Raw genomic sequence first — 12,012 nt, 5'->3', positions numbered from 1 at the left:
CAGAGGGGGAGGGGCTGGGCCGTCCACCCTGGCTTTGGGAATAAGAAGGGAAGCTTTAAATTCAGCTTCAAAGCATCCTAGGTTTGGGGAACCACCTGACTCCAGCTTCGGGGTTCTCAACCTCTCGGTGACCCGGAGCCCACACCCGCCATCTCGCTCGAGCTTAGTGGGGTTGTGGGAGGGGACTTCAGTGGGGTTTGGGCATTACTTGTCCTTCATGCCCCCCATCACAGCCCCCGACTCCTCGCCAGCATCCCCAGTGTGGGCAGGGGGTGGGACTCGCATGTGTGTGACTGATGGGGATGTGTGCGAGGTGCTGGAGGGGTGCTGGGTATACGTGGGTGCCTTTGTGTCACGGTTGGGTGTGACTGAGAGTTTGTGTGTGTGGCTGTGCAGGTGTGGGGCCGGCTGTGCGTGAGTTGGGGCGGGATTGGGAGAGGGTGTGTGTACGTGAGGCAGAGTCTGAGTGTCACAGCTGGAAGCTGTGACTTGAAGGGCTGTTGTGACAGTGGGAGGCTTGTGAGGCTGCGACCTGGAGTTGTGTATCTGTGTGTGATTGGCAGAGTGACAGCAAGTGAGGTCTGTGTTAATCCCAGTGGTATTTGGGCAGCTGTGACTGTGTGTAGAGGGCTGTGTGTGTCAGTGTCCCCATGACTCTGTCCATCTGCCTGGGTGTTGTACAAAATGTGTGTGACCAGGTGTGTGCCTGGTGTGGGAGCTTTAGGTAATTGTGTGTCATTCTGTGCCCAAGTCATTCTAAAAGGGGGTATGTGGGGCAAGGACTGTGTGTGCGAACGTGTATATCCATGTGTTTGTGTGTGTGCACTGCACACTCCATGCTTTCACAGAAGTGTGTCTCTCTCTCCATGCTACCTCACCTCTTGAGCAGGCTTTGCAAAAGGAGGGGTGGTCCCAGCTTTCTAATGCTATTGGGAAACCTCTTTCCTGCTCCATCTTCGGGGTGGGAGCCCCCTAAGATCTCATCTTTAGAAGCTCAGAAGGAAGCTGGAATCCAAAATAATAAAATAATAATTATGATAACAGCTAACACTTATTAAATGCTTATTATGTGCTGGGCACTGTTTCAAGCACACAGAATGAACTAAGGCATTTAATCAGTAATTAATGGGTGCTCATGTTACCTTCACTTTACAGATGGGGAAACCAAGGCACTGGAAAGTTAGGTCACTTGCTTAAGCTCAGACAGCTAGGGTGTGGCAGAGCTAGGACTGAACCAAGGCTCCTGAACCCACACATTTACTGTCTTGTTAAATAATCCACTCCATGGGTGTGGACAGTGCCTGTGTAGACACTAGAAGGGTTTCTAGGTAGAAACTCAGAGGAAGAACAATCCTGGTACCTTCTCTTTTGTGGTCAAGAGAAGAAAAAGGGACTTCCCTGACAGTCCAGTGGTTAAGACTCTGTACTGTCACTACTGAGGGCCCAGGTTCAATCCCTGGTCAGGGAACTAAGATCCCACAAGATGCTCGGTGTGGCAAAAAAAAAAAAAAGAGAGAGAGAAGAAAGAAATCAGACCCTTGTGCCCACTCTGGGGGGCTGGGGACATTGGGAGAGATGGAGATAAGACTGTAGGTAGGAGGATTTCCAGGCCACAGAAGCCCTCAAGAGGTGCCCTCCCTCACTCTGTTTTCCCATCACAGTATCCAAGTACTGACTGGGGTGGGGACTGTGCTTAGTGCCAGGCCTCAGGCTGCACACTACAGGTGCTCGACTGATACATGAATCCCAAAGAAGTAAAGAAAGTCAGCTGAGTGAGAGACAAGAAACCAAAAGATGTGTACGCTCAAGAGAATGGTGGATAAAAGTGCACCAGGAGGGAAGCTGAATTGGGTTTCCCAGAAGGATCCTTGGAACCACCATCTGGGGACTCTTCCCCCATCCCCTGCTAACCTTTAGGAAACTCTACGTTTCCTGTCCCGTGCCAAGATTGTCTAGGGGTGCGGGAGAGTGCAGTGAGAGGTGCTGTTGGGTGACCCCAGAGGAGGGTGGGAGATGCTTGGGGGCGGGGCTCACATGAAGATTCATGGGGGAGGAGCTAAATGAGGCTGTTTGGGGGCGGGACTAAACTGAGTCCGTGGAGGCGGGGCCAAATGGTGGATGGGGCGGGACTTAGCTGGGGTGATCAGTTGGGGTTATGCTGGTCGGGTCCTTCCACTAGCTACAGTGGGCGCTACTGTGTTGTGTGTCCCAGCTTGCCCACCCAGCCTAGCGCCCCAGGGAAGAGAGAGGTCTGGAAAATGGACACTCTATCCCCTCTGAGTCTCCTCCATTGTTTCCCAGGACCTCCTTCCCCGTCATTGATGGGCCCTGGGCTCCACCAGGGGTCCTTTCTGGAAATTATGCATTTGTCCATTCAATCAACAGATATGATGAAACACTGGAGATTCAGCCTTAAACCAAGTCATCAAGTCCCTGCCCTCCTGGGGTTGACCTTGTAGTAGGAGAGACAGACAAAAACCGAATAAATATATAATACCGTGTGAACAACTAAATCAATATATAATACAGTGCAAGTGGCATGAAGAATAATTAAACAGGGTAAAGGAGGTTAAGGGCTTCCCTTGTGGCTTAGTGGTAAAGAATCCACCTGCCAAGCAGGAGATGCAAGTTCTATCCCTGGGTGGGGTAGATCCCCTGGAGAAGGAAATGGCAACCCACTCCAGTATTCTTGCCTGGAAAATCCCATGGACTGAGGAGCCTGATGGGCTACAGTCCATGGGGTCACAAAAGAGTCAGACACCACTTAGTGACTAAACAACAAGGGAGGTTAAAGAATGATGGGTGGGGTGGGGAGCTGTTTTAGCAGGTGTGATAGAGACTGTGTCTCTAAGGAGGTGGTATTTGAGGCTCCCTGAGAGGTGAGAGAGATGCCTTCTGTGTCCAGGGGGAAAGCTTTCAAAGCAGGGACAGCAAGTGCAAAGGCCCTGAGGTAGGAACAAGCTTGGAGTGTTTGAGGAGCAGCAAGAAGGCTGGTGTGGCTAGAGAGGAGTGAGGGAAGGAAAAGTCGAGGGGAAGATGAGGCCAGGGAAGCCAAGAAGGACCAGACCAAGTGGAAACTTGTGGGCTGTGGATAGGAGCTTGGATTTTACCCTGAGAACAGGAAAGTAATACATGTCAGAGGAGTTGTCCATCCATCCAGGGTCTGGAGCTACCAGAGAGCTTGATAGCTTCAAGGCTCACCATCTTTCCTCATGGAAAGATGCTCCCTTCCTGACCACTGGGAAGTCCTCTTTCAGATCTAGCTACATTGGGACTTCCCAGGTATTCTAGTGGTTAAGAATGTACCTGCCAATGCAGGGGACACTGGTTCAATCCCTGGTCTGGGAAGATGCCACATGCCATGGAGGGCTACTAAGCCTCAGTGCACCTCAGTTACTGCGCCTGCGTGCCCCAGAGCCTGTGCTCTACAACAAGAGAAGCCACTGTAATGAGAAACCATTGCACCAAAACCAGAGAGTAGTCCCCACTCGTAGCAACTAGAGAAAGCCTGAGCAAAGGAATGAAGGCTCAGCAGTCAAAAAAATAAAAAAGATCTAGCTACATCTCTGGTACTGTGTGAGTTTGGGGTCCCCTCTTTCCTGGGGTCCTCACAGGATGGGACAGGAGGAATAGCTCAGTTTATACTGCATGCCTCAGGGCCTTTGCATGTGTCATTCCTTCTGCCTGGGACACTGTTCCCCTAGGTAGCTACTCAACTTCCTCCCTCCCCTTCTGCTTAAGTCACCTCCTCTGAGAGCTCTGCCTTTGTGCTGTTTTTCTTGATAGCCTTTGTCACTACATTTCCGGGATTTGTTTATTCACTTATTGGGCTTCCTAGGTGGCTTCGTGGTAAAGAATCTGCCTGCCAGGCAGAAGACATGGGTTCAGTCCCTGGGTTGGGAGGATCCCCTGGAGAAGGAAATGGCAACCCACTCCAGTGTTCTTGCCTGAGGAATCCCAGGCAGAGGAGCAGAGGAGCCTGGGCAGAGGAGCCTGTCGGGCTGCAGTCCATGAGGTCACAAAAGAGTCGGCCATGACTTGAGACTAAACAACAAATTATTGTCTCTCTCCCCCTAGAGGGGCAACTTATCGGGGTCCGGTGATCTGTTGTATCAGTGTTTACAGCAGAGCCTGGCACGCAGTAGGATCTCAAAAAATATCTGTCGAATGAATGGATCAGTCCCTCCTCCTCTTCCCCCCACAGAGTCTCTTTCTTTCTCAAACAGTGGGACTCTTGTGCCCAGGGAAGGTCAGGGGAACAACCCTCCCCTTGGGTTATCCCATACCCATTTCAAGTCAACCATCGCTCCTGGATTGCAGGCATTAGGAAAACCCATCTTCATCTGTGCCTAAAAATTCCAGCACTCCAGGGCACCACTATTTAGGATTAAGACGCTGTTCCCCCAGGGCTCCATTAGGGAATGTAAATGTTTCGGGTGGAGGGAAGTAAAAGGAAATCTCGAGGACTCCCAGATAATTAAGTGAATTGGACGTTTTCTTCCTAAGGGGTTGCTGCTGAGCTCAAGCTGAAGGAGCTGGGGCGACATCTAGTGGTAGAATGAGGTTTGTGCAGAGACTGGTGTGTCCCATTGACTGGTGAGGAGGTGCAGGCAGTGTGTGTCAATAGTCCTGGCCAGGGTGTGACAGGTGAGGCACTCGCCTTGGGTGCAAAATCGAAGGAGGTGCCAATAGCTTCAGAAACCAATTTTTTTTTTAAAGATTTATTTTTACTTTTTGGCTGTGATGGGTCTTCACTGCTGCACGCAGGCTTTCTCTAGCTGAGGCGAGAGGGGGTCTACTCTTCGTTGGGGTGCTCGGGCTTCTCATTGTGGTGGCTTCTCTTGTTGCGGAGCACAGGCTCCAGGGTACTCAGGCTTCAGTAATTGAAGCCTGTGGGTTCAGTAGTTGTGGCTCAAGGGCTCCAGAGCACAGGCTCAGTGGTTGTGGTGCACGGGCTTAGTTGCTCCGTGGCATGTGGGATCTTGGACCAGGGATCGAACCAGTGTCCCTTGCATTGCAAGGCAGATTCTTAACCACTGGGATACCTGGGAAGCCCCCAAGATAAATATTTTTATGCAATATTTTAGGAAAATAAAAATCAATGCAAAAAAAATCCATGATGAACAAAATAACAAAATTTTAAATAAAGGCAGGATCAAACTCTGCTTGTGTATGACTCACTTCACTCTAACCGTGCCCCAATACAATAGTAGTGTGTCTATAGTGTCCATGCGCATATGTGTGTATGTTTAGCAGCCATGTACTTGGCATTGGTCAAACTGGGCACCGGGACACACGTGTGCCATATTCACACCTATGGGAATATAGGCACAGTGATTCTGTGTCCATACAAGTTGACCACATGGACGTGTGAAGATTTCTTATGATCTCAGCAGCTGGTGTTAGCAATGACTCTGTGTCCCCAGAATTTGGTGGCCAGTGCCTGGGAAGCAGTGACTGGCTGTTTTCATTTATCCATGCATTCATGTATTCATTTAGAAAGCATCCATTGTGAGTCTTCTGTGTTTCGAGCCTTATACCAGACACCGAGGCTGGGTGACTGTTTGAGCTCTCAAGGAGTGAGATGAAGATTTAACTTCTTTCAAGTTGAGCCTGGCTGTGTTGGGGAGAAGGGCTTTGTGGCAGGGGCAGGAGACTTTGTTCGTGTTTTTCCAGGAACTCATGTCTGAGCACATTGACTTATCTTCACTTTCAGAACAGAAGCCTGGTCTTTCTCACAACCCCATCCATTCAGAGTGTTAGTTGCTCAGTTGTGTTCAACTCTTTGTGACCCCATAGACTGTAGCTGTATCTCTGGGGTTTCCCAGGCAAGAATACTGGAATGGGTAACCATTCCCTTCTCCAGGGGATCTTCCTGATCCCCGGACCAAACCCAGGCCCCTGCTTTGCAGGCAGATTCTTTACCATCTGAGCCACCAGGGAAGCCCTCATCCATTCAGAGCTCAGCCACAAATCAAGAAGGAGCAGAGAGGAGTCAGAATAGGTTCCATGAAGTCTGTGCAGAGAAACTGACTTGTGTTGCTTCTGGGAAATCCAGTAGGTTCTCAGTGCTGGTTTACTCTTTAAAAAAAAAAAAAAGAAAGTGTTACTATTAAAAAAATTTTTTATTTACTTTTAATTAATTTATTTTTGGCTGTGCTGGGTCTTTGTTGCTCATGGGCTTTTATATAGTTGCAATGAACGGGGGCTCCTCTCGAGTTGTGGTGTTCAGGCTTCTCATTGCGGTGGTTTCTCTTGTTGCAGAACACGGGCTCTAGGGCGCTCGGGCATCAGTACTTGTGGCACATCAGCTCAACAGTTGAGGCTCCTGGGCTCTCATTTGAAGGTGTGTAAGGCGGTTCTCCATTGTGGCCTCAATTTGCGTTTCATTAAGTGATGTTGGAAAAAGAAGAGTTAGTGATGTTGAGCATCTTTTCATGTGTTTGTTTGCCATTTATATATATTCTTTGGAGAAATGTCTAGTCAAGACCTTTGTCCATTTTCAAAATTAGGACGTCTGCTTTTTTGTTGTTTAAATACAAGGTTTTAAAGCCAGGAATAAGACATGGTTGGATTTGTAAGAGGGAGAGATCCTTTGTCTTGGAGAGGATCCTCTGTCCAGAGATCCTCTGGAACTTGGAAGACAGGTCGGCATAGGGAAAGTAAAGGTATGAAAACAGAATTATTACAAGAGCTAACAAAACCAGAGGCAAGTTGGTGGCAGCCATGAGTAGAGCAGGACCAACATTTAGGGGGCAGGGGGAATGTGACTCTCATTGTATAGTGGCCAAAGTCCTCAGCCAGGCCTGCTGTCTCCTTTGGAGTCTCCTCTTGGAATTCTGAACCAGGCAGGAAAGCAGAGATGGCAAGACAGAGAATTCCTGGGAGGAAGTGTTTCAACACCATTTCTAAACACTTGCTGTAACCAAGCGAAAACCAAAAAAGTTCAAGGCAGGCACAGGCTAGAAGATTAACACCATGTGTGTTTGTGTGTTCTGAGGGATGCAAAGCTGTGTGTGTGTGGACAGAAATTCATGCCTTTCCTCTGTGTGAATGAAATATCATGGGAGCCAACACGGTCCCTTTGACAGAGGCCACTTGGCTTCTTGCAAAGGACACTGAGTTTTTCTTGGTTTATGTTTTCTAGCTTTTCCACTGGACATTCTAGCATTTTTGCCTGCTGCACATCAAACAGAAATGACACTTATGTTTTATACTTGGGTGTTATTGTTAAGTTGCTACGTCATGACCGACTCTTTTAACTCTGGACTGTAGCCTGCCAGGCTCCTCTGTCTATGGGATTCCCCCAGGCAAGAATACTGGAGGGGGTTGTCTTTTCTTTCTCCAGGCGATCTTTCCAGATCAGGGATTGAACCCAGCTGCCCTGCATTGGCAGGCAGATTCTTTACCACTGAGCCACCTGGGAAGCCTCTTTACGCTTGGCACCTTACTTCATAATTTTGAATGAACTTCCTTCTTGACATATCTACAAAGAGGTATGCAAATCATAACAGTGCCCTTTAGAAATTGTCTTAAAGTGACATAATGTGACCAGTACCAGGTTGAGAAACAGAACGTTTTAAGAATCCGGAGCCCACTGATGCCTCTTCTGGTTCCCATCTGCACTTTCACCTTCCCCGTCCACCTAGAGGAACCACTGAGCCAGGCATCTCTCACTATGCACTGGTTTGACCTGCTTTTCAACTTAATGATGTCACTAAATATATTGTTTTTGGTGCCTAGTTTCTTTTGCTCAGCATAATGCTTGTCAGATTCCTCCATTTTATTGTTTTGTGGTAGATTGCTTGTTTCTCTTGCTTTGTGGTGTTCCATTGTGTGAATATATCAAGTGTGATAGATCCATTCCACTGTTTCTTGGCATTTGGGTTGGTGAAGTTTGTGGCTGACACAAACATTCTTAAGTAAACACCCTGATACATGCCTTTTAGGGATGCTTGTTTGCATTTCTGTTGGGTGTATATATACAGTAGATTCTCTTTTTTCGAAGTGATTACGTTCTATAAAGAATTAGTGAGGTAAAGACTGAATGCTGTGAATACTGAGTTAGTGAATACTGAGTCATCATGGCATTAGATTCCTGCAAGGCTCTGGTCACATTTTTGTTTACGAAACAATACGCAAACCCCTTTTATGAATGTTTGTGTTTAAAAATACTTTATCTAATATATGTTGCTGATTCATTGGCATCAAACTCATGGCCAAAGGCATTCTTTTTTAAAAACTTAGTTAAATTAATTTATTGGTTGCATCAGGTCTTAGCTGTGGCTCGCAGGACCTTGTGTCATGTGGGATGTTTCCTTGCGGTGCATGGACTTTCTCTAGTTGTGTCTCTAGGGTTCAGTTGCGGCAAGGGGGCTCTAGTTGTGGCGCACAGGCTCCAGAGCGTACAGGCTTAGCAGCTGCAACACTCAGGCTTAGTTACTCCTCAGCATATGGCATCTTCAGTTCAGTTCAGTCACTCAGTCATGTCTGACTTTTTGCAACCCCATGAATCGCAGCACGCCAGGCCTCCCTGTCCATCACCAACTCCCGGAGTTCACTCAGACTCAGGTCCATCGAGTCAGTGATGCCATCCAGCCCTCTCATCCTCTGTCGTCCCCTTCTCCTCCTGCCCCCAATCCCTCCCAGCATCAGAGTCTTTTCCAATGAGTCAACTCTTCGCATGAGGTGGCCAAAGTACTGGAATTTCAGCTTTAGCATCATTCCTTCCAAAGAAATCCCAGGGCTGATCTCCTTCAGAATGGACTGGTTGGATCTCCTTGCAGTCCAAGGGACTCTCAAGAGTCTTCTCCAACACCACAGTTCAAAAGCATCAATTCTTCGGCGCTCACCCTTCTTCACAGTCCAACTCTCACATCCATACATGACTACTGGAAGTTCCCCCAACCAGGGCCCGAACCTGCATCCCCTGCATTGTAAGGCAGATTCGTAACCACTGGACCACCAACTGAGTCCCCCAAAGACAATCTTGAGCAAAGCTTATCAATGAGTCCTATTTTCTCTAGAAGACACTTTACAACCTTCTTTTGCCTAGAACACTAGACAGAACTTAGCACTGTGCACGTGGTCCCTTAAAACAGCAAGATCACCAATAAAATGCATGAGAATGTGAAAGTTTCAGCATCAAGTAGACTGTGAGAAAGAAAGTTATTTGCGGTTATGAGAACTGAAATAAGAGGCCCACAGCATGGCTGCATTGGATCTCCATTGGGAACCTGCGTGTCAGTGACTCAATATTTTTGCTACCCTGTGAACGTCCATGGATTACCATAAAACTCCAGGAGGATTGATTTGGGGGTTACAAATAAATTGTAGTGAGTAGGTGAGTTTGACAACACGGAACCCACAAATAGTGAGACTCAAGTATATATACCTAGGAGAAGGACTGTTGAGTCATAGGGGAGGAATATGGGCTTCCCAGGTAGCTCAGTGGTAAAGAAGCTGCCTGCCAATACAGGAGATGCAGGAGACACAAGTTTGATCTCTGGATCAGTAAGATCCCCTGGAATAGGAGATGACAACCTACTCCAGTATTTTTGCCTGGAAAATCCCATGGACAGAAGAGCCTGGTGGTCTACAGTCTCTGGGATCACAAAGAGTCAGATATGACTTAGTAACTGAACGCATACACAGGGGAGGGATATATTGAACTTGAGGAGGTAAGTGCCAGTCTTCAAAAGTTTCAAAGACTCTTCAAAGAGTTTACCAATTTACTGTCCCACTAGCAGCATCTGAGCCTTCCGGTTGCTCTGCATCATTACCAACACTTGGTATGGTCTTTGTTTCACTTTAGACATTCTGATGGGTGTGTAGTGGTATCACATTTTGGGTTTAATTTACATTTCATGATGACTAATAGTATTTAAATACCTTTTCACATGTTTATTGACCACTTGAGTATTCCCTTTTGTGAAATGCCTTTTCAAGTCTTTTGCCCATTTTGCTATTAGGCTGTCCGCCTTATTCTTATTACTTTGTAAGAATATGTGTTTTGTATACATCCAAATTTTGTATCTGTATTTCTGTTTCTTATATGAATTAAAATTAGGATATCAGTTCTTTGTTGGACATAGGATTGCAAGTATCTTCTCCTACTATGTGGCTTGTCTTTTCATTCTCTTAATGTCTTTGATAAATAGAATTTAATTTGAATGTAGTTTATTTTTAACTATGGTATGTTCTTTTTTTTTTTTTAACAAATGAACTTTAATTATTTTTGGCTGTGCTGGGTTGGGTCTTCATTGTGCTGCTTCTCTAGTTGCAGCCTGCAGGCTTAGTTGCCTCACAGCATGTGGGATCTTAGTTCCTTGACTAAGCATCATACCCATATCCCATGCTTTGGAAGGATAATGCTTAACCACTGGACTAACCAGGGAAGTCCCTGAATGCAGTTTAAATAATAATGTTTTTCCTTCAAGGTTAGTGCTCGTTAGTGTCCTGTTTTCGGAGAAGGCAATGGCACCCCACTCCAGTACTCTTGCTTGGAAAATCCCATGGATGGAGGAGCCTGGTGGGCTACAGTCCATGGGGTCGCTAAGAGTTGGACACGACTGAGCGACTTCACTTTCACTTTTCACTTTCATGCATTGGAGAAGGAAATGGCAACCCACTCCAGTGTTCTTGCCTGGGGAATCCCAGGGACGGGGGAGTCTGGTGGGCTGCCATCTAGGGGGTCGCACAGAGTCGGACACGACTGAAGCAACTTAGCAGCAGCAGCAATGTCCTGTTTTGGAAATCTTTGCCCACCACACAGTAATGAAGATATTCTTCTATATTTACTTAGAATACTCACTGTTTACCTCTCACATTTAGATGTAAAATCTACCTGGAATTGGTTTTTGTATATGATGTGAGGTACAGATCAACATTTATTCTTTCCCCTTTGAATAGGGCCGAATGACCCAAGAACAGGCTCCAGAGTCTGGGCTAGATTCCAGGGGATCTTGGAAGAATTTCTTAGCATCTCTGTGCCACTATTTCCTCATTTTAGAAATTGACATTATCTACTTCATATTGGTTTTCTGAGGGTAAGTGAGTTATTACATGGACATTGCTGCAAATGGTGCCTAGCTCATGTTGTTGTTGCTGTTGTTCAGTTGCTAAGTTGTGTCCAGCTCTTTGCAGCACACCAGGCTTCCCTGTCCTTCACTGTCTCCCAGAGTTTGCTCAAATTCATGTCCATTGGTTGGTGATGCTATCTAACTGTCTTAGCCTCTTCTGTCCCCATCTCCTTTTGCCTTCAATCTTCCCCAGCATCAGAGTCTTTTCCAATGACTTGGCTATTCGTATCAGGTGGCCAAAGTACTAGAGGTTCAGCATTAGCCCTTCCAATGAATATCCAGAGTTGATTTCCTTTAGGATCAAGTGATTTGATCTCCTTGCTGTCCAAAGGACTCTCACAAGTCTTCTCCAGCACCACAATTTAAAAGCATCAATTCTTCAGTGCTCAGCCTCCTTTATGGTCCAACTCTCACATATGTACATGACTACCTGAAAAACCATAGCTTTGACTATATGAACCTTTGTTGGCAAAATAATGTCTCTGCTTTTTAATACACTGTCTAGGTTTGTCACAGCCTTCCTTCCAAGGAAAGCTCATGATGCTGCTGCTGCTGCTAAGTTGCTTCAGTCGTGTCTGACTCTGTGCGACCCCATAGACGGCAGCCCACCAGGCTCCCCCGTCCCTGGGATTCTCCAGGCAAGAACACTGGAGTGGGCTGCCATTTCCTTCTCCAATACATGAAAGTGAAGTCACTCAGTCGTGTCCGACTCTTAGCGACCTCATCAACTGCAGCCTACCAGGCTTCTCTGTCCATGGGATTTTCCAGGCAAGAGTACTGGAGTGGAGTGCCCTTGCCTTCTCATAATAAGTACTCAATAAACCTTAGCAATTATTGTTACTGTTTCTGACTGTTACAAACTTTTTTTCCTCCTGATAATTTTTCAGATCAGGGGAAAAAGATTTCTTCTCATGGCTCCTGGTGTGTTCAG

General features: G+C 46.8%; 1 protein-coding gene and 1 non-coding gene across 2 annotated transcripts in view; both read left to right on the top strand.

The window, feature by feature from the left end:
* OLFM2 (olfactomedin 2) overlaps positions 1-12,012 on the top strand; it is a 77,602-nt gene that overhangs the window by 284 nt on the left and 65,306 nt on the right. The gene's annotated exons all lie outside the window — the stretch shown is intronic.
* Positions 1,396-1,468, top strand: TRNAD-GUC (transfer RNA aspartic acid (anticodon GUC)). Its single transcript has one exon. It is a non-coding gene; the product is annotated as a tRNA-Asp (tRNA).

Source organism: Bos taurus, chromosome 7 (genome assembly GCF_002263795.3).
Source record: "Bos taurus isolate L1 Dominette 01449 registration number 42190680 breed Hereford chromosome 7, ARS-UCD2.0, whole genome shotgun sequence".
Classification (NCBI taxonomy): Eukaryota; Metazoa; Chordata; class Mammalia; order Artiodactyla; family Bovidae; genus Bos; species Bos taurus.
Note: the sequence above shows the minus strand (reverse complement) of the source record. Positions and strands in the feature narration are given on the sequence as shown.